The sequence below is a fragment of the Haemaphysalis longicornis genome, unplaced genomic scaffold (assembly GCF_048455015.1).
Source record: "Haemaphysalis longicornis isolate Haplotype H1 unplaced genomic scaffold, Haemaphysalis longicornis Haplotype H1 scaffold_3, whole genome shotgun sequence".
In the NCBI taxonomy this organism is placed as follows: Eukaryota; Metazoa; Arthropoda; class Arachnida; order Ixodida; family Ixodidae; genus Haemaphysalis; species Haemaphysalis longicornis.
The window spans coordinates 126,944,719-126,967,920 of NW_027526335.1; the positions used below are offsets into that span (position 1 = coordinate 126,944,719).

Sequence of the window (23,202 nt, forward strand, 5' to 3'; positions counted from 1 at the left end):
AACACAAGTTTGTGTTATACGAACGATTTCGTGTTTTATAGTGCCCCCAGCGCTTGTACGAATGCAAACGACGCTTTATGCACTAAGATATAATTATTTTAAATTTAAATTTTGATTTTCCCGCTAAATCGTGCGTTTTCGTGATCTTCAATGACATCACAGGGCCTTGTGTACTGTTAGTTAAGCTAGATGGCGCCACCACACCGCTGAAAGCCGTTTTCTACCTTTGGTTTGTTTGTGAACGTATTTGTACCTGGCTTGTTTTGTTCACAGAGGCAATCGTTCCGTTAATCATAGTGCTCGTTCGACAAATACGGTCGTAAGGCCTTGTCGCTTGCGTCAATCGGCCAGTGTCGTCTGAAACAACCCCAAAGTCTCGCAGTCTTGTGCAGCTAAACCAAGCATAGTTCGCGCAGTGCCAACGGCAGTACGCGTCGGTACTACTATGCTTACCTGTGCTTCGGTAACCTACACTGTTTGTCACACCATTCTTACTGCTTTAAAAAGAATGTGCCCTAAATTTAGGCGCAAATAGCTCGTTCGGCATGCTTATAAGGTCTGCCTAATTTGCGTCTGCTTTCGCCGCCCTCCGCCAATCGCAGAGCTGTCTGGTATGACATCATAGGTTCTGGTGCGGGAAATGAGCTAGTGGGTCGCATGGACATTCCCTTTTTTCCTAATTATGTTGCTTATTTGGGCGACATTTACGTTAAAAGTGGTGTCAGTATGATTCTAGCGAGGCAATGTTTTAAATGACCCAAACTTGTGTTTCCTGCTCATGGCTCTTTAGTTTTTCCGTTATCTTCGTTTTCCTTACCTTCCGCGCTTTTATTGTTCGTCTGTTTTTTTCGCGGCTCCCCCAGTTGTACATAAAGACGTCTGTAATGCATTGCTGCCACAGTAGCATCAGGCACAGCCCAGGGCAGGATGTTTAAAAAAAAAACTGTCCTGTCTTTTTTTAACTTCGGATGGCTATAATAGTGCATGTTCACGCAGTTAATGTCTCCATAGGCTCGATAGCAGGTGCAAAAAAAAACCCATGCTTTCAAACTGAAGCGAGATGAGACACGCGAAAGAAAAAATATAGCGCTTTTTGTTTTCTTGTGCTTTCTTTATTAGGTGTGTGAGATATCAGTTTTAAGTATTTATCGTAGCAAATAAATTCTCGCCATCTAAACTTCCACACAAAGACTTTCACGTAGATTTTTGTGCTCCGATTCTTACAAATATACAGTCAATTTTTATTGCTTAAAATATGCACTACCCGAGCACTTATTGCGAAGAGGTAGCACGGCCACTAGAAGACGTTTACTTTGCATGTCTACGCTACAAGGTAAGCTATATTTTTCGAGCAGACCTGGAGTTTATTTCATTAAAAGGAAGCCACAACGCCGATCCTCTGGTAGAGACGCTCTAGCATCCAGGAGGTCTTGGCACAGTTTCTCTACAAACAGTAACATTTTGCCATTGTTTACACGTCATTCTCTTCATATCTCTTAGGCCAACAGAATGCTGGAAATGAAATGACTGGAATTACTTGATGGCAGCCAAAAACTCCAAATACTTTACAATAAAAACAACAAAAAAAGCTTCTGATAAAGCAAAAGCTGCGGTAGAATATTTTGATTATAAAAATATAATCATCACCTTTCCGTATTAGGCTAAGAACGTGACAGAGAGAGAGATAGAGAGAGAGAGAGAGAGAGAGAGAGAGAGAGAGAGAGAGAGAGAGAGATAGAGAGATAGGTGAATGACCTTTACTGCAGCAGGAAGACGCTAGGTGAAGTTGGAGAAGCGGGAGTAGAAGATGGGGCGTTTGTGGTTCGACGAATCTTTTTGAAAACGGACAGACAAAACCAAAGATGGCTGGCTCCTTTTCCGCGTGGGGTGAGCGGAGCAGGCTTCTGCCTCTAAACAGCTCGCGCTTTCTAGAGAGTAGTGCACAAATAAAGTCAGCGTGGAGGGTTACACTGTACGAGGGTCTATGTATGAGGACGAGGGAATCGGAGGAGGGCTGAAGGATCGGTAGCGCGTAAGTTTGGGGCAGTGTCAAATCAGGTGGTGGGTGAGTCAGGCGCAGAAGCGACATCGAGGCGGCAGAGATGGGGTGTAGAATTCGTGGAATGTCTTCGGAGTAAAGCTAGCACTGGCATAATATTTGTTTATGAAACTTTTGGCTGATCTAGGGAGCGGGAGCAGAGCTTATAAAAAGCCGGTGGGAGTGAGGGCCTTGCGACAATCTTTTTTTTCTTTTTTGTACCACAGTAGCTGTATGGGTGGCGGTAACGACCCAGGAGGTGGAGGAGACAAGTCGGGTAGCAGCGAAGCCCTAGTGGTTATACACGCCCGTGCAGCCGAGTGGGCTGCCTGGTTCATCGCTGATGACCCCTGTCCAGGCGACCAGTCGATGTGAAGGTGCATGCCACTAGATTTTATGATAGAGATCGGATGAAAGATTTTGTTGGAGATGCTATTGGTCCTCGTGGGACTTCGTAGATTCTTTACGGCTTTGAATGAGTCCGTCAGGATGCGTATCTGGGAAGGGACTGAGGAGTGAAAGTCGAACATGAGGAATTCCATGGCGTGAATGATTGCATGTAGTTTCGCTTCTGGGATGGTAGCATATGGAATATCAAGAGTTAGTTTGCCTTAGATGAAGGGGAGATCAGGTGATACCCATGCGGTTTCAACTAGCGGAGGAGCTATGCTTGCGTCGGTGTAAATATCGATTTTCGGGGGCGTTTACTGTTCCAAAGGGCGTTGTTGTGGGCAGCCCGGAGAGGGCGGGATGGGTGGCGATTGAGTCCGAGACAGAAGGTTGGCTCCAGGGAGGCAGAGGCGGTGGAATGTAGTGGGGTTGTAGCGGCTTGAGATTGTCCCAGGCGATGATGGAGACACCTTCATGAGTTCATGAGCGTATATGAAAGGATTGATGTACTTGCTCTTGAATAATATTAAAATATTTTCCAAGGGGGAATAGAAACTGCAGCTTGCAGGTTTTCCAAACGGGTAGGTTTAGAGAGTCTGCTGATGGTACGAAGGGTGGCTCTGTGCAGATTTTGAAGGATTCTGACGTCCGTTTTATTGAGGTTGTAGGATTTGGCTGCGTAAGCTATGGTACCAATGCGACAGCGTGTGTTAATGTTTTGGTCGCCTTCTGGCTTGCTCCACCAAATTTGTTGTATAGGCGATGTAGGACAGGTTGGATTGTTTTACATTTAGGCTTGTATTTTTCTAGCCATATTGAGGGGATATTTTTGTGTACGATTGGGATTCCGAGTAATCGTACGGGTTGGAAACTAGGGGTTGTAGGGGTACCAGCGAGAAGAGGTGGAAGGATATAGTGCTGAGGGGGTTTGTGGCCAAACATGGGTAATATTTTGTTTTTTCTTATTTCGAATTGTTTCCGCCGGTGGTATTCGTGAAGGGGGCAGAGATATAGGAGAAATGCCTCACAAAGCCTCTGCTCCTCTACAGTTCAGCGTAGAAGGTAATACAGAAAACGCATCCTAAACCACCCAATAAAAGACACGGGAAACATAATGCTTACGATGCAACAGTCAGACATTTAACATAACGTTGAATAGAACTGAAATAATACTTTTTAAAAAACTCGAGCGATGCAATATCATGCAAAAATACAGAGTACATTCCAAGTAAGTAACAAAAAGGCATGCGCTGCATAGCACTATAAATAAAATAAAACAACCTGATACATACATTTAAATTTACACAACATGTCACACAATGCGCAGATTTGGTAAATACACAAGGCACAATGCAAGCCAATTATATTTGAATAGTTTTTGCCGGGGAACGTTTTCAAGGGCTCATTGGAGACCAAGAGGTGGCCAAGCAGCATTCAAGGCTATTTACTGTGGCTTGGAGTTCGGTTTGCATTTCTTCGGTGCATGAACAGATGGCTGATTCGGTGCATATGGCTGCGTCCTCTGCTTATACTGTGAAGCGTGCAGCAGTGTCACGTTCGAGATTTCGACCCACCACCCCATTGCGAGGTTAAATAGAATCGGAGAAAGTACGGATCCCTGAGGTACCCCTCAGACAAGGTAGTATGCGCGAGCAGGCAAGCCTGGGTGAGATCCTTGCATTCGCATTGCCCAAGGCTTCAGAAAATTGCGGCTTCGGATTTAAGCCTGGGCGCTTGGATAGGCATGCGCCCGTTCTTTGGGTACGGCGGATTGGTTGACCCGATCAAAAGCCTTGCGTAGGTCAACTGTTAAGATCAAGTCGGGAGGAGAGTATTTATAATGGGAGCGATTGATCACTCAGCGTAATATCCAGAGGCTATTGTGAGTGCGGAAGTTTGAGGGGAAGCCGGTATGCGCAGGGTGAAAGTATGGATGAACGTATTCCAGGTAATGGGGGATACGGTTATTAATAAGCCGTTCTAGAAGTTTTGCAGGAGGCAGAAGTAAGCGAGATGGGGCGGCGGCTACTCAACGAGGTTAGTTGGGCCAGTACCAGGCTTCTTGGGTTTGGGAATAGGGAAGATGAGATTTCGCTTAAAATGTTCAGTAACTTCACCATTTTCCGAGCAGTGGTTAACATGGTTGAGTAAGACAAAAAGGGTAGGGTTGGGCCAGTTGCATAGGTGTTTCCAGGTTACACCGCCATGTTAAGGGGCAGATATGAGTTGAACTTGATGAACGGCCGTTTGAAGTTCATTGAAGGTGAAGGGAACAAAAAAATTCGACTGCTTAAAGGGACCCTGCAACACTCTTTGAGCAGTGCAAGTAGACCTGCGCGACGTTTAGATTACACTGCCAGGAATACCTGAGCCAAATATTACACGTGCACGTGAAGCGGTGAGCGCGCAAATCGATGTGAAAGACGCGGAAAAACTAACCGCTCTCTCTTCAGTTTCAGTTGTCCTCATTATGCATGGCCTAAGGACGTCACATAGGCCATGGCTGCCCGATCGGCTGTCACTGGTTAACTTCGCGGCTAGATTCTCCCATTTCCGTCGTCGTCATCGCTGTGTACGAATCTCTTCTATGCCTGAACCTGTAGGCACAGTTTTGCCGTTTCTTTTGTGTTTTGAGTGCGCGCGGAGTTTGAGTGATGAGCTCAATACTTGCCTTTCAACGGGACCACTCGACTACAAACGTTTATTGCTTCAAAAACGCCCTACCAGCCCGAGCGCACACTTGCAAGCAGGCACCCATGCCTGCTTTTTTGTGGCACCAGACTGGAAATAGGCCCCTCCGCGTTGCGGAGAAAAGGAGAAAACTACCCGGCATGTGATATATCGAAGGCCGCCGAAGAGAACGCCGCGAGCCGCCCCCCTCTCCGGGAGAGAGCGCGCAGCTTTCGTCGCGTTGTGCGAGGTCGAGTTGAGAGGGAACGATTATGCGCGATTTCTCGTCGCGCGTAGTTTCGTCAATTGTGAACGGATTTTCATAATTCTTGCGGGGGGAGATTTCTGGGACAATAGACTTAATCCCAAAATACATTACTAGTAGTCGATGGCAAGTGTTGCAGGGTCCCTTTAATATACGGGTCGCCTAGGCTACCTGAACCCTTTGAAACCGGCGCAGGACAAGTAACGTGCCAAACAAATATTCACTCATTACAATAAAATGGCGAAGGAAAGGGCCCTGCAGACAAAATACAAGTTTGTTTCATTCGAAATATTCAGTGTTTTATAGTGCCCCCAGAGCTAGCCCGATAGAAAAGGATGACGTATTCACTAAGAAATAATCAGTGTAAATTAAAATTTTGATTCTCTCGCCAAATAGTGTGTTTCGTAAGACAACGTATTCACTGAGAAATATCACTGTAGTTTACAGTTTTGATTCTCCAGCCATATCGTTTGTTTCATGACGTCTGCCACGAAGTCATAAGTGTGCGTATTCAAATGAACTTCCACTCTGTGATTCAGCTCTCCAGTCTTGCTTGCCGTCCGTCCTCCTAGATGGCGCTGCCATAATTAGCCACGTAGTGTTGTCCGCCATTGCTTTGTTTTTGACCGTATTTGCTCTGGCTAGTTTTTGTTACTGTAGAAAGTTATCGTTTCGTGAAACACGGGGTATACTCGACAAACAGGATCACATAAGACAACGTCGCTTGCGCCAATCGGCCAGTATCGTGTAGGGTAACAACAAAGCCGCCGAATGCTGTGGACCTAAAGCAAGCATTGTGCGCCCAGTACCAACAGCAGTGAGCATCGGTAGTTCTACTCTTACGTGTGTTTTGACAACTTTCATTGTTTACCACACCATTGCCAATGCTGCAAAATTAATATAGATTACATTTAGGCACAAATAGCTCGTTCGGCAAGCTTATAAGCCTTGTCTAATTTGCGTTACTTTTGCCAGCCTCACCCAGTCCCACAGCTTGGCATTAGACATCATAGGTTCTGTTGCCGGAATTGAGCTAGCGCGTCGCTTGGTAATTCCACTTATTTCCTAAATATATAGCCTGTTTGAGCGAAGTGTGCGTTACACGTCGTGTCACTACGATTTTAATGAGATAATCTTTCGGATAAACCAAAGTTGTGTTTTGTCTCCACGAGCCCTTAAAATAGTTGCAAAGACACCATGCGTGGTGAGGCAAAAATTGGTTCATGCGAAGTATTGTCTCATCAACGGTATTGATAAAATTATGCAAAAATGTAATAGAGTACAAAATTAAAAATAGCGTACAGAGCCGATATCCTGGTTTACCCATCCCTCACAATATTGCAGGGCCCAGGTGAGTGGAACCATGGCAGAATATGAATGATCTGTTTCCATTACGTACAAGCGGTGATTAGAGAACGTCCGTAGGCTACACAACAGCCCCTCCTTCCTAGCCGTCAGCGTCCTCGTTGTAGTGGATGATGGGCCATGACCCCATGGGGCATTGTCGCCAATGTCCGGCGACCTAACTACCCCCCCCCCCCCCCTACAGGTTGAGGCCCTGGTCAATGGGTGGGTGGTGTGAAAATGCAAATGAGGGACAGGAGAATGGTGGTCGAAAAATTCTTGCCAACACGGATGATGATAGAGAGTTCGGTGATCAACAGCCCCAGAACAGCCATACCTGCCTATGCAACGAGGAAGCGTCCAAAGCCGTTGAAGTCACCCCGGAAAACTTGCCAAGCTTGTTTGGTCGCAGCTGGTCAAGTCGGCAGGTCTCGGTGGATCATTTGCTGGGGATTTTCACGTCCATGGCTCACAGGTCTGGGGTGGGCCGACGTGATCCAAGAGGCAGTGTGTGTCCGTTTCAGGAGTCGAGGAATGGTTTAACCAAACACTCACGGCTCTGTTCCCTATGTACGTGTCCACCGACCATCGTGACTGGGACGTCCGTCTTCGTTATGTTACTTACGTCTACGATCCATCGCGCCTCGATACTGCCGGCTACCCTCCTTTCTTCCTCCTTTTCGGCCGTTACCCTGCCCAGCCATTCGACACCGTGTTGCCTGTCTCGATCACGCCGAGAACAGGATAGGCACGTTACATCATTGCCCCGGATGATGTGTCCCGCCACATCACCTGGTCCAAGATTAGCAGCGTCACAGAAAAATCAGAAGCCTGGGTACGACAAGACCCACCGCAATGGGAGCTTACCACCTGGCTCCCAGGTCCTCCTACAGACACCTTAATGAGATGGGCTATCCGAAAAACTGCCGAGTTTCACAGGTCATACCGCGTCATTCGCTTCCTTGCTTCTGTGACGTGCGAAATTATTCCAGTCACGCCCTCGCCGTCAACTGAGCAACCATCGTCTCAACTTGTGCATGTGTTCCGCCTGAAGCTCTACTTCTTCCGTGATTAAGCTCAGCCCTCACTTTGTACCATCGTCAGCCGCGGGACGTTGCTACAGCCGCTGGGGGTCATGTCCCAGGCTCGTTCTCATGGCTCCTCGCTACTTTAACTATAAACTGAACCTGTGGCCGAATCTTCTCTCCGGCACACTCCCTTTGGGATCAGCGCACACAGTGGCTGGACGAGGTAGATGAAGGTGCTGGCAGATTTTGATCTGCGTGCCGTTCATGAGATATCACAGCTGCCTTACCTGCCATTACTAACTCGTTTATTATTGCTAATACTACTTTTGAATACATGCCCTTCATTGCCACGTCGCAATATTGCAGGCATTCCACGCATGCTGTGGCGAAAATAAACATGAAAAACATTACCCCAGTAGCCACCAGCATCTCAACTTGTGGCCTCTGAATTCCAGGGGCAAAATAGCATCCAGTGGCATCAACGTCTCAATTCCAGTGGCATCAATAAACCCTCAGCCGAATCCGCGATCGCTCTGATCATCCGAAACACACATACCTGCGACGTCATGATATACAGTTTCTCCCAATTCGCCTACGGTCGCTACTCTACTTGGCGCACCAACAGCAGCAGCCTCACTACCCATACAGTATGAACTGTCCGTCCATCTGCCTCCGCAGTCTGCATCTGCAGCCTCACAACTGTTATCAGGACTTTACTCGCTGTAAAATTAGGGTTTACAAGAACGACGTACTAATTTGAAGGACAGCGCTTGCCCCATGGAATATATCTTCAGTCCTGTCTTGTAGTGATAACATTATGCCCACAGTATCACGTACTTACCTACGGTCTACAATTTTAAACCCTGCCCCCAATCTGCATCGACATTTCACCCCTGCAGGGCCACCCACCAGAACTGTCTCTCACCTCTCTCAGCTCTAGGGATCACTGCATATGCAGTTAAACCTGGATATAACTTCACAAAAATTCTCAATGTTTCGTTACATGCAGGTTTTTGTTACATGCAGTTTTTGAGTTCAGGCTCCCATGAATGCAGCAGAAACTAAACCGAAATTGTAGACATCAATGAAGATGAAGTAACCCTTAAACGACTTAACAGTGAAAAACTACGTTATTTGCGCCTGCAGCTTTCCCACGAGGTTAGGCACTACAGGCAACACCAAAGAGGCAAGGCCACTTACTCCCGTATTCACAAACGTAACTTCAATATCACTTTTGACTTTTGACACTTGTCAGTGTCTTAAGGCGTTTCAAGAGACGAACTTATGCTGAAAAAGCGCCTTTTAGCGAGGAGTATGCTCTTTTTCGCAATAGAAATTGTTCAGACCGTGCTGGCTGGGATTCTGTACCGGGTGGCGGCGTTCTTCTCTAAGGCCGCGGAGATGGCACATAAAATAGGTAGCTTGTCTTGAAAAGACAAAACTTATCTTTTTTCAGCCACAGCACTTATCACCAATGAACCGGCACTACAAATAGTAGTGGATCCGCGCGACTACACACAGCCAGGTAGGCGCTCTTGTGTGCGGTGCAGGCAAAATTCGCTACATTAGAATTTTTTCAGTCGCTTTTTCACAAAAAATTGCGTGATAGTATGACTCATCAGCGCAGTGAATTTGTGGCATCAAGGTTAACCGTCACGACATCTTCATTACGTAGAAGGCGCAAACACATGCGTTCAAATAGGGGTGGCAATGGGGAATTGAAAAACTTGGTTATATCCAGGAATTTGTTACACAGAAGTTTGTCACAACCTGGTTCAACTGTAACGCCATTTACAAACTGGCGGTTTAAAAACCATGCTAACCTCCGTCACATCCCCCATACTAATTACCCATTCAATTACCTATACTGCGACTCGATACCACCAGGACATAAGATCTACACATCGGTCGATCAGCACACACCCCAGGAACTTCGCCTTTTTTGTGCACTCTGTGAGGCATTTAGAACGAGCACCTTAGAGCTGCTGCATCGTGGAACAGGAAGCCTCGGTCCTCTGGGCAGAGCGTCCAGCTGCAACTGGCGGCCTAGAGGGATTTCACCTTTCACCCTAAAGAAATTCAAAACAAGCTTCACCGTAACTGTGGTATAAATCTTTGCTCGAATTGTTGGGGTGCTGACAGCGCCCTTCATAAGACAGCTCGGTGTTTCTGTCAGATGGCCACGTCCGCTTTATTCTGGCGAGTACAAAAAACACTCGGGTGTATGGTATACTGGCTTACTACGGTTAGCAGTATACCATAGATGTCTTTTAAAGGGACCCTGACATGATTTTAAACATATCGGAAACACGTGTGCAGATCTCGCGTCCCTACGCCATGCGTTGGCTACTCTGGGTGCATTTACATGATTTATTGGTACAACATCAGTTCGAAAGTGCAGTTTGTATCTTTCTTACCGATTTGCCATGAAGTTATCGATGATGTAAACTCTCCCACCAGCTCAACGGGATGCCATAGGTGAGCACGTGAAGCCTGGCTGTACATGCACGCTCGCCTTCCTCACTTTTCACACGTGCACGCATAACCGGTAACCGCGAATAACACGTGAAGAGACGAAAGACACCAGGCAAGGTTTCTCTGAGGGAACCCTTCAAGCTATACCCGAAAGACAGTGACAAATACGTCGCACCTGGAGCCCTTAAAAGAGCCATGAAGACAAAACACAAGTTTGGTTCATTCAAAAGATTGCCTCGTTAGACACCACTTTTAGCGTAAACTTCGCTCAAATAAGCTACATAATTAGGGGAAAAGGGAATGGCCATGCGACCCAGTAGCTCATTTCCCGCAACAGAACCTATGATGTCTCACCAGACAGCTCTGCGATTGGGGGAGGGCGGCTAAAGCAAACGCAAATTAGGCAGAGCTTAGAAGCTTGCCGAATGAGCTATGTGTGCTTAAATGTAGGGAAAATTCCTTCTAAAGCCGCAAGAATGTTCGGAAAAACAGTGAAAGCTACGAAAGCACACGTAAACATAGAAGTGCCGATGCGTACTGCTGTTGGTACTGCGCGCACTATGCTCGGTTTAGCTGTACAGGACTGCGGGGCTTTGGGGTTGTCTCAGACGACACTTGCCGATTGACGTAAGCAATGGTGTCGTACATGACCATATTTGTCGAGCGAGCACTTTGTTTCACGAAATGATTATTTTCTCCCTGAGCCAAAAGAATCCAGGTCTAAAATACGGTAAAAAAAAACCCAGGGCGAAAAATGGCTAGCCACGGTATGGTAGCGCCATCTAGGTTCACTAAAGGTAAACAACGCTTCCCAATAGGCTGCACAGTGGTCGGTTTCCGTGATGTCATTGCAGACCACGAAAATGCAGGATTTACCGGGAAAATCAGAATTTTAAGACAAAGTAATCCATTTCTCAGTGAAAAAAGCACCGTTCGCATTCGGACAAGTGGTGGGGGCACTATAAAGCACGAAATCTTTCAAATAACACAAACTTGTGTTTTTTCTTCAAGGCTCCTTTAAAGAACCTTCCAACAGTTTTTTACAGATACTTTTGTGGCCCTACGTGTGTTCTAGGTGTCGTTCAGAAGAAGACGCAAAAGTAGTTATCAGGATTGGTGCGGAACTAAAAAAGGTAATTAATTTTTATCTCTACAAATACAAGCAAATGCGGCACTACCACGTCACACCCAAAGCCTCGGGTTATGGCGACGGAAAGGCGGCACACTACGCAACCAACGCTTGGCTTAACTCCTTTTTGCTTATGTCATTGTGTGGACCAACTAGCCTAAATATGCTTTAGGTCATATTTTACCACCAAAGTGTGCTAACAACTTAACCGCAGGTAGTAAAAGATGACAGTCACAACTGCCCGCTTCAAGAGCTTGGGTGCCATTTTAAGTCGTGTTTAGACGAACGGCTCTCATAATTGCCCGGCGTCTAAACACTGTGCTGAAAGGAATGCCAAATCGTCCAGCTACATTCAATAGGAATATGTCTATGCGCGGCGTATATCAGCGTCGACGCAGAGGTGCAGTAACAGAGTATAGCAAATTGGACGATAGCTTCAGGGTTTTCAGTCCACCTCGCCCGTCTCGAGGTTTGGGGACGTGCTTCTGCACTAGGAATCGCCATTCCGTTCACAGAAAAACAATCATAGCCTTTTGTCTCTAGCAACAATCGGCTTCCATGAGACAAAATACAGCCAAGATGTTTTAGTTGAAAAGCTGTTGGCAAGGGCAGCTCTAATTCTAGTTTCGCATTCGTTTAGTGGAAAACTTGACCTTCATCGGGGAAACTGCGACTGTGCGATAGCTTTTTATAAGGTGAACGAGCAAACTCTGGCTAAATTTGTTAGAGAAATAATATGAAGTGGCTGATCTACAAGAGCGGTTTGTGATAAACACATGTAACCACCGCCAGAATTTCTAAAAAACGACAGAAACTACACAACTATAACGAAATTCGTTGACGCATGGGCATTGTAGGCGAAATTCTTGCACCTCCAAGCGATGCTGAGTCAACATAAAAGCCGTTCATTATAGGATCGAGCGTACGTATCACCGCGGCTTGTGCCTCTGTTGGAGGCCTATGGTGTGAAACCAGTTTTCCTGAGTGACCGACGGCAGCATTGTTACGTTTTCAATAGGTCAGATGCAAGAAAAACATGCGTTACTGGGGTACGTGGAAATTCAATGTCAAGCTGCTACGGGATGAACTATTCACTTCTGGCGTAGATAATACATTAGAGATGGTAATGGGAATAGAAAGAGGGTCACTTATCACTGTCTAGGAACAACTGAAAAGCGACGTTAAAATTATTGCAATTGACATGTCGCCCATCATACGTAATAGGAAAATTCGGATAAAAACGAACTACAAAGCCAGTCGGACTTCTTGCTAGGCGTTCAGCTTCAAAAACCGAAAATTTCATACGGAAATGAAAGATAGAAATTATAACTTGGAGGTCATTGACATCGAGAATAACAGGGTTGCCCTAGTTAACGCACGCTCAGAGCGGTTTTGGTTGGTGAAACGCCAACCAAACGTTCTCTGAGCGACCAGACCGGTTTCGCGCAAAAAATGAAATTAAAGCTATTGTCTCGGAACGCCTATCGATCCTCTAAAAAGAACATACATATAGACCGAAGGGTTGCCTCCAGAATAGAGCAGCACTGAAGAGCTAGACGCTGGCTGTGGTGGGAGCCTGAGTGACGAGAAAGAAGCTCTCTCTGTGGCTGCACCCACTCGAGATGCAACTGCGTTTACCACCGCGTGACATTTCTAATATCTGCGATATAACATTTTCCCTGTAACACTACAGGTTACAGTAACCTGGTTTGTAGCAGGCGGCGCTGTTTCTAATGACTCCAACGTCGTGGAGAGTGCTTGTTCGGAAAACTAGAAGGAAGTTGTCGGAAGTGTAAAGCAAGGCAGTAAACACTCTAAAGAAACTTTCTTTTCATTATTGCCAAAGTTAAGTGATGATGCGAAGGCAAGCATATAGGCGCCGATCAGTTTTCAGGAAATAACAAAAGTCATCCCCGAATTAACGCAGGGAACTCGGCGGGGGAAGATACGTAGTGGTCGGGTTTTACATGTTCTTTAAAGAAGACAGAAGTAATTTGTACAGTTTAAAAAAAGGGAGCGTATGAATCCAAGACAACACCCCCTATATTCCAGAAAAGCCACATTGCTTAAGTCAAAAAGTGACGATGATGAAAAGACATCGGCTGTAAAGTATCATCGGCAAATAAGCTTAACGGATGCTCATTACAAACTTTTCACAGTTTCGGCTAGAATATTGCAAGGAGTCAAAAATGATTGTAAGTCATCGAGCATGCGGAATTAAGGGATGATCTATTTTTAACAATATTCTCGTCTCCAAGAGTGTATTAGTGTTTAGATGCTCTAGCAAGCCACATGGCGATAATGGAAATTGATTTGCGGAAAGAATTTTACCGTGTTGTGCCTGAAATTATTTTATCAGTTTTACAACACTTCAACGTGCACCACAATAAAATTTTCACACCCTTATCACCAACAAATTGTGTATATTAGGTGGTATAAGTGTGTTGGGAAGTCGTTACACTTTTTTCTTAAATTCCAACATCCTAATCAGTAGCGTTGCAAAAAGGGTGTTGACCGACTACTACACCCTTGGATTTCTCTAGGGTGTTGAAAGGTTGTGAAATACGTGTTCAGTTGAAAATCAAAAAAGTCAAACAGCGGAGTGGCGGGCCAACCTAGCTTTTACCGGAGTGGCCAAGTTTGGTCGGCTTTCCTGTGTTTTGTTTGCCCTTGCGATCTTGTTGCTATGCTAGGCTAAGTGCTGAGGCCAGGTTTAGCCAGATTTTAGAATGCTATTCAGGTTTTTACAAGGCTGTTCCACTTTTACAAGTGTGTCCCCTGTGCTACCAGCGGCTCCAATGGGGAAGAAGCTAGGTCAATCCTCAGCTCCGCCGTTCCTCCAGCCTTGTACAACGTCTGCAAGCTGCGCCACTTTTTTTGCCTTTAGTAGCCCTGAAAAGCTGCTACCTTGAAATGGTATAACAGGAGGTGCGCATAAACATGCGCCCTTTGTGCTGACACTCGTGGAGGCGCCAAAGCCGGCATCACTGTTATGATACCCTATCTGCGGTGGCCCACACTTTACAAGCGGCGCAGTTTTTATTTTTGGGATATTTTGCTAACTCCACCGAGCCAAGCTCAAGCTTGAGAAACTTCGCTGAACATACATTATGACAATTTCTACTGCTATAAACACTGCGAGGTGCAGAACATCCCCTCGCTCGCAGAAGATGTTTAAGTCCACCCCTGTGAACGGGTAAAAATACCTCCGAAGTTTAAGGTCTTTCACACCCGTTTTCTTATTGAGCGGTCTTTTATACTTTTTTACTTAGTTTCCAACCCCCGAATTTGTAGTTTTCCATGAATGTGGCAAAAAGAGTGTTAAAACATTGAACACCCTTCTTGCTTGGTGTTAAAAGGGTGTCGAATCGTTGTTTGGCATTTACTAAATTTCCTGCCTATTGAGCATAATAGCTACCTCACAATAAAACCGTTTTTGCAAATCGGCATACTTCCTTGTATATGCTCATATTAAAAGGTACAATTGAACAATTAGCGCTAAAATATTTGTTTTTTGCGACAAACGACTCCATGAGAGGACTTTCGACTTCTGGCTAGAAAAGGAAGAAGCGCATATTTATTTCTAACCTCAGTAAATATGTTCTCGCTCTCCCCATGCATCCCGTTTGTTTTCTTGATCAATTCATTTGTGGTACAAGTCTGATTTGTGCTTGTTAAATGTGTCTGTATCATGGTGTGTAAGTTATGCTTCGCGCTCAGACGGCTGACATTGTAACGGGCAGCCGCGCTGCAAACACCCTCATTTTAGGGTGTTCTCAAGCACACACTTTCGTCATCCCTCAACCCTTTTTAGCCCAAACACCTTTTAAAGGTTTGTCCCAAGGGACGATATTTTTACACTATTTTCGAAAAAAAAAACAGTGTAAAAAACTTTTGTGCGTGGGATGAGTTAACCTCGAACGTGCAAAGATGTGCGCTCAGTGCTCAGTTAGCGTTTTTGTGCACAAAAAAGTCTGAAAAAGATTTGATATAATGTCGCCAGTAAAGCAGCGGTGACCCTTGAGCACCTTGTCGCTTGCGAATTATCTTGAGCCATTCTGTTCAAAGATTGCCCTTGCCCTAAGTGAATTAAAAATGTTGTCTTACGCCGACGACATAGCTTTATTCTGTCGTGGGTGAGGTAATGAAGGATCTAAAGAGCTTGTGCGAGCTGTCTGGCAGCGCAGTCAACTGGAACAGGTGCATATAAATTTAGTGGCTGGCCCGGTGACTGGCAAATTACGACAGTGCTTCAGGAGAGCAATCTTTGGATGGCAACTTCGTCCAGGTATCTGAGGGGTACCAGTTGAAAATTACCAGGACGCTAGAGTGCACTTGTTAGAAAGAAATTAAGAAAATGGGGGAAGTGATCTTTTAATGTTTGCTCGTGCTTCACTGTTTGTTTTTGTTTGCCGTTTTCAAGATGTCACACGTTCCTCATGCAATTTTTATGTCGAGAAGCAACATACAAAAGTTGCAAAGAGTTTTTGCGGTTTTTGTGTGGGGCTCAGGTTGGAACCTGTTGAGTGAACAAACTTGTTTTGCTAGTTAGGCAGTGCTGACTCAGGACTGGCTGATGTCTTCATCAGGGAAATAGTTTCTACATTTATGTTTCTGACAGATCAATTTCTACGCACTGGGGTACAAGTCCTTCTGCGTGTTGTAATGCCAGATATTCTTTCAAGATCTCCAATTCGCGGTGTACGTGTTCGGGGTTTCTTGCGCGTAGTCTTGGATGGTTTTAAGATATTGTAAGTTAGGTTTTCATCGGAGTATTTGAGTAGTGTAGCGCGAAAGCATTTGCACAAAGATATGATTGATGTGTGTCCATCTGTTCCACTTTATCGTGAGTTGTATGAAGTATGTCTAGCACGAAATGTCATAAAAAGGGTTTGTCTGTTTATCCGGTTGATCAGTTAAACCTTTCTTATTCAAGCTTCAAAGTGGCCCACTCCAAGATAAACCTTGTTTAGTAGAAAACAAAAAACTACAGCTGCACCCATGGACACTTAACTGCCGCTAATTTTAAAGAAAACTGTAAACGATTGAGCACATCTTTCTGCATTGTCGGGATGCTGTGTTCTGCTGGGACATCTTTCAACAATCCCTGAAAGAAGACTTGGAATTAACGCCTTCCGGCATTTACTTTATGCCCGTGTACAATTAGGGGGGACGTACCTTATATGTTCCTAGCCTTTAGTCTCCATTAGATGCAGAAACCTCGTATGACAGTTCAAAATTCGGAAGAGGATGCTTGCGCAGTGGGAGAGTGCTTCATTGAAAGCGTTGCTTGTATAAGGTACGTGTATAAAGTCATGCCGGAAAAACCTGAATGGTTACCCATTCTTGATGTACTAGCGCATTTTAAGAAGTTCTGATCCACCCACTTCAGCCGAATGGAGGCTGGAGCTTTTTATTTGTGTACTTTACAGTATGTTTTGACGCTAAGCAGGCAAGAAAGAAAAAAAGAGATGACCGAGTGGTTAACACACCAGGCTTTTCTTTTTAGCCTCGGTAGTTCGAGCCTGTAGAGGCTTGCCAGTCAATGTTTTTAACTGTGAGAATCTCACCAGTTTTTTTTAAACCATGATTTTCGTATGTTTCTCGTCTTTCTGTGAACGCGCAGGTGGAGTTCACATGAAACCTCTGTCACAGGGCAGCGCAGACACTTCACACTCTGAATGCAAGAAGCCATCGGTGCATGATTTCGCGGCAGCTATTGTTTTAAACAACTGCCTTTTTACCAAAAATAGCTTGAAAAGCATGAGTCCAGACAAATACGCCTAGCAACGTACATCAACGCAGCGACGGTCTGGTGTCTTCACCGGTCTCCACGTTCTACTTTCCGGCACTGTATGGGGGCGGGTGGCGCAGTGCCGCTGAGCGGCTCCGTGAAGAAGCGCGGAAAGGGTAATCACAAGTGAGACAACTGTGGGCTTAAAACTGCCGGAACCCGGCAATTTGTCCTGACCTCATTAGTCCTGCGATATAATGTCATTGGGGAGAGCAGAAACCAAGCAGCAGTCTCCGGGTTTTTGAGAGAGAAAGCAACGTTCAATTTGCTTGCATTTTAATTTTAAAAATAAATAACTGTCATTTATGCACGGATCGCGATCATTCTCTTTGCCTCTTCTCTGACTGGCACGAAGAATAGATGCAAAGCCCGAAAACTACCTGGAAGATAAGCTTTGCAGGGTTTTTTTAAGAAGGAAACGCAATACAAGAGCTCTTGGGTACAAAAAATTTCCTGTCAATTGTCGATTTGTCGACGCACGCTCTTTGGAAAATCGAGGCCTATGCAGATTCGCTGTAGAAATAGAAAAATCGTATGACCAAAAACAACTTTTAAGTTCGAACAATAACTTGAGAAAAACGTAAACGAATGTAATAAGAAAGCAAGGAAAATTACGACAAAAACCAACAAAAAAGTTTTAGAGAGGGAGCAACCTTTGTTTTGGACCACAAAATTGCATAATTTTTTGAGTTAAGTATAATTGGTATAATAGCAAAAATGGAGATAATTTGTAGAACAGAGATTTGTGTACAATTGGAAAATAGAAGTATTACGAAAATTTGAAATTTACCTAACGCAATCCAAATTGAGGTTCTTATAACCCCCCAAAAAGGGATATGAAAGAAAAAGCCCGGAAACAATATCCAAAAATACGAATAAAAACTGAAACGAACCAACCATGCAACTTGCACCAAAATGCATGATTGGTGGAACTAACATATTTATTCATCATAATAGCGTAGACAAAGATTATAATAATATAAAAATTAATACTCTCATTGCAACGAACAAAAGCTGCGCGAAGTCAGAGGCCTGGTAAAGCCGCACTAGGCCTGAAGAGCAGCGGTGGGCAGGCAGTGAAAATCTGCGCACATAAGTTAATGCGAATGAGTAACAGACCCATATCGCTAACGTTTTAGATAATTTGTGCAATGAACATTTACAAAGAAGAAATACAAAAAATAAAACCAAAACTAAAAATATTTTTTACAAAATAAAAAGAGGTCTTCGATGCTTCCCTACAAAAAATAATACAAAAATTTAAAATGTACAGAAAATAACGACAGAAAAATGAATAGAACAACGTGTTAGGACTGAAGACCCTCGTAAGCCGAGGCAATTAAAAAAATGCATATTTTGGGGAGCTAACAACCTAATTGTTCTATTGCATAATCGCCAGTTAACAAGCTTCATCGGAGTAACAAAGTTTTAAAAACACAACAGTGAAACATAGTAAACGTAAGACAATTATAACAGTGAACTGAATAAATACGCATTTTGTAAATATCTTTCGAAAACGAAGAGTAGAGTCAAGGAAAACTCAGGCACAAGAGCGACGGAAACAGAAATACAGAAACCTTGAAAACGTATGAACCCTGTAAGGAGCGCCCTTCATTTTTACGAATGTGTAGTTGGTTAATTTCTTCGTTACAACAACAGCACAAACACGAATAAGTTGTTAAAAACGGACCTTCTCCGTTTACGTGAAACTTGGCGAGGGGCGAAGCATGCAGTGTATTAGTGTATTCAAATATTGTCTCTTTTGCAATGGCGTGCGCTGATATACGCGACAGCCCAATTACGAAGACGGAACAGCAGTGAAATTCGAAACGGAGAACTGCAAATTGCAATGTTAAAGCGTGTACAGAGCGAGGGAGAGAGAATCAATTTTTACAGAGCCCTTGAAGAAGGTGTGTGCGTGCAGGCACCAGATGGGGTGGTTCCCTAGCCCCAAGACCCATACGTGTCCAGCACCTCCTGGCCCCTGGGCACCAGTCCGTACTGAGTGGCGAGGTCGGGGCTGGACAGCGAGGTCTCCCATCGCTTGAGGGGGTTCGGGATAGGGTGGGGGAAGGGAAGGTGGGGGGGCCGTGAGTTTTGTGCACTCCCCTATGACGTGCGCGAGAGTGCCTCTCGTCTCCTTGCAGAAAGGGCACGAGCTGTCGTGCTCTGCCGGGACCGTGCTAGCGCGAGGCGTTTAAAAACGAGTGTCCCGGTGTGTTCGTCTTTACTACGCGTTTTGTTCAAGCGCGAGGCGTTGGAAAACGAGAATGCGGTTGTTTTAGTACCATGACCACACAATAATACGACGACGAACGACGGAGGCGACATGAGAGGCCGACAGTTCAAGCCCCTAAGGTTCTTCACCCCTAAACATTGCGGAAAACCGTATAAGGCAAGCGTTTTCAACTTCTTAAACTCTAAAAGTGAACTGACAAAAGTACAATTGTGGATGTTTTATAGTTGTCCCAAAAAACGAAGACGAAAATAATGTTCCCGTACAAACCGGCAGAAACATATTGTGAAAACGGACCAACCGGGTAGCGCATTTAGTGAGTAAAAAATGACAGTTTTAATAATTATCAATCACATATTCTAAGATATGACTTCACTCGGGTATGCAATCGTTTGACGTAAGCAACACCGTAAAATTTGTTTCGAAAACCTCCAGAACACTAATTCCGGAAATTTTCGATTACCGCGTTCCTCCGGTAGAAGCCCGTGTGTTTGCGGCAGGTGGAAATTTCTAACTCTGTACAGTAAATTAACTACAGAATAAATGCAACGAATAACTCAGTATCTGTTGTATACATTGGTATATTGGCCCACCCGGGTATCGACCAGTACTACCGCTATTCACAACTCATTATGATCGCCATAACAGTGAAGCACCGAGGACATGTTAACAACTTTGCACGTTGTTAACATGCTAAATACCAGCGTTATTAAACACCAGCGCTAATGCTACAAGTAAAAACACACCCTGCTTGGGAGTGGTCGCTGCGGCCATCGGATTTTCTCGAAGCCATTATGAATAACAGGAGACAAGGCTTCGAGTGTGCCAATCCTTCCCGAGATGACATGCAGATCGCGCATCCACTGCATCGAGCCGATAACGAAGAGCTTGCGCACGTCTACAACGCCGAGTGACTTTACATCCACCACTCGCCGCGAAGAAGACGATTTCTTCGATGCATATGACGACGATTACTAGAACCGCAACTATGGAAATACACAGTGATACTGACCATAACTATGTGTCCGGCAATGGTGACATACGACAGCTTCGTCATTCAAATCTTGCGCGTGAGTGCAAGCTTCCTTGAATTTTGTTCTTCACAAATGTTACACACACAGATTCCCAAAGACAGTTTCGGGATTTTATCCCAACAGGTATGTAAAGGGTGCGCGAATATACAACGCCTCCGCGCCCAAAAGGGAACATTTCTAATATAGAATATCAACACACAGCACAAAATTCATGACACACGGGCTTGAAATTATCGGAGTAAATTGCCAGTTTTGCGAAGCATCTGCGTTGAGGTCAATTTTTTTTGACCGCCGATGTTCAGCGTATCGGCTTGCTTCATAAAAAGATATCTAGAATGGTCAATCTTCAACCGCCATTGACATTCAAATATAGCTCCTGTGGCGCCCTCCCACACCGCGTGTTAATTTCCGTCGATCTGGAAACTACCACGATGAATGCAATGGAGTTTTCACGATTGAAGGAGTTGTTTTAGCCAAACAATTTCTGGTAATGTTTCCACATTATGTATCGCAATAAACACTGTCGTCTTCCAAACATGCCGCCTAGCCACTCTGTGACTGTGCCATGGTAACGGAGCCAGAAGTGCAGTGCACGTTTCTTAAATTCAATTCAATTTTTCGTGTACGCATAGCTCATGCACCATCTGTAGGGACACCGCAATGTAAACACATGCCTTCAGTAAGAGCCGATGTTATTTTTATAACGCTGTCACTGAGAGTTGTCCTCCACACATAGTAAGTTGGTACTTTCCATGAGTGAGTACTCGTTTGAGAACCAAAATCCCATACATTTTCTTTCAGGATATTTCCAAAAAAATGGTCAGTTCTAAGAGTTTACTATATTCGCACACCTCCGGCAAGAGCCCATGTACTCACTGCAATGGGGAATTAGCTGTCGCTTCTGTTACCCCTTTCACCTTAATGGTTCTTTTCAGTCTTCGGTTTACCCTTCCCCATCACGCCCCTCCCATCAAAGGTTTCTAGAACCAAAGCAGGATAGCTTATAATTTGCTATTTAACAATTCCTCGAAATAATTACTACTTATTTTTTTACCCTCAACCTTACGCGTTTCCCCTGCGCTCTCGCAGCTTACATGGTGGCGACAGCGAAGGTTTTCTCAAAGTAAATACAATTTTCTCACGTTCGTACATCTCGAGCGCCATCGGTTCGGACTGTGCACGGAGTTCTGTGAACTTTGAATGCAATTTGAAGAAAAATAACATGGGCTTCTACAATAGAAGTCTCTTTTCTCGTGGTGGCATATATCGCGCGCCATCTCTTCATAATTGGAATAAAGTTTTCTGAACTTACACTTGTGTTGTAAGAGGCCATGTTCTTTGTTTTAAAATTGTGTCTGATAGTTATTGATCGCACCTACACAGGTAACTCTTCCCAAGGGTATGCAGTCATTTTAGCCTATGATCGTTGTAGAATGTCTCGGGACAGTAAGAATAGAAACGTCTTCAAGACGTTTTGTGTGATCACACGAGCCCCTACAGGGCCCATGTGGTCACGAGGTTCTTACAGTTCTCAATGTGCCCCTACAAGACACATGTATTGACAACTGACAGAAATTCTTAATGTGCACAAAGAACGATGAAATAATTAGGACAAGTAGTAAATAACTCAATGTGTTTATACATATTCATACATCGCTTTACCCAGTTATCGCGGTGTGCTACCATTGGCTTTTACATTAAATGAACTCTGCTACCTCCGTTTTTTGCATTCACTTTTCCCTGCAAATATGCCTCAGGTTTCCTTTGCTCTAAAAACTGCTCATATCCGTCAGCCCTTCAAGCATATTGGGTAGATTGCAGCGGCCTGATTTGTAGATAGGTTGTTTACACTGGCGTAGTGCGCATGCGGTCAACCATGCGCGTGCGCCGTCTTCCCGTGGCCCAAGTGTCTGTGGTGCAAAGGCGACGCTGCATTGGTTAGGTCGGGCTCAACGAGATTGCACTAGTTGCTCGTGCTGGCGCCGGATAAAGAACAGCACACACAACAGTGAGCTGTTCTATGTTCCAAACTGTGCCCCACCGAACTCGGAGTAATACCTCGACGCCAAATACTGTTACTTGCATTACCCGAAGATCTACTTATATCCAGACACGGTTGAAATCGTCGCAGGACTCGGCAGAGCGGGAAAAATTGGGAGCGTACGTATGCGTGCAACTGTGGCGCGATGGACCAAGTCGCATGCGTATGCAAGGACAACAATAGTGATATTGTTGCCGAAAACTTGTTGTTGATAAACATCATTGGCAATAAAAAAGACCCCCAAAATCCAGGGTTCTGAAAGAAAAAAATTATGAATATAGACGGGAGGACCTGACGAATGTGAGCCACCAAAGCTCGCCACCAGGTCGCTGGGTCCCTGCTCTCCGGTGGCGTGAGCCATTCTTGGCGAGAAGAGGGAGGAGGCAAAATGTATTTAAGATGCGTTGAGAGTTGTGGTTGTGAAGCAGAGCAGTCCCAAAGAACATGCGCCGTATTAGAAATCAAGAACACTTGAAACAGCGTGCAGGGCTTTGATGCGCTGCTAATCGGTGTAGTATATGTGGGGTTGGAAGGCTGTCCGCCAGCACTCCGGATAAGAGGAGCATCTGCCCGGGTAACAGGTGAGAGGGAGACGGAACAGCTTGCCTATCCCTGAGGAACTGTTGCACAGTTTGTCGCCGATGTAGACGGGGTTGTCACGCCTGCTTGGGTGGGTTTGTGGAAAGAGATTGGCCAGGGCGTCTCCGAATCTCCCATTTGGGACGGAGCACGGAACAGCTGATGCGCAGGATCGTTGC

The 23,202-nt window shown here is 45.0% G+C and overlaps 1 long non-coding RNA gene across 1 annotated transcript in view; it reads right to left on the reverse strand.

Annotated features, from left to right (window-relative positions):
- Window positions 1-1,177: 1,177 nt before the first annotated feature.
- Window positions 1,178-23,202, reverse strand: part of LOC144173423 (uncharacterized) — a 145,758-nt gene continuing 123,733 nt past the window's right edge. The window contains exon 7 of the long non-coding RNA XR_013323263.1: window positions 1,178-1,512. This is a non-coding gene — a long non-coding RNA (uncharacterized LOC144173423). The remainder of the gene's footprint in view (window positions 1,513-23,202) is intronic.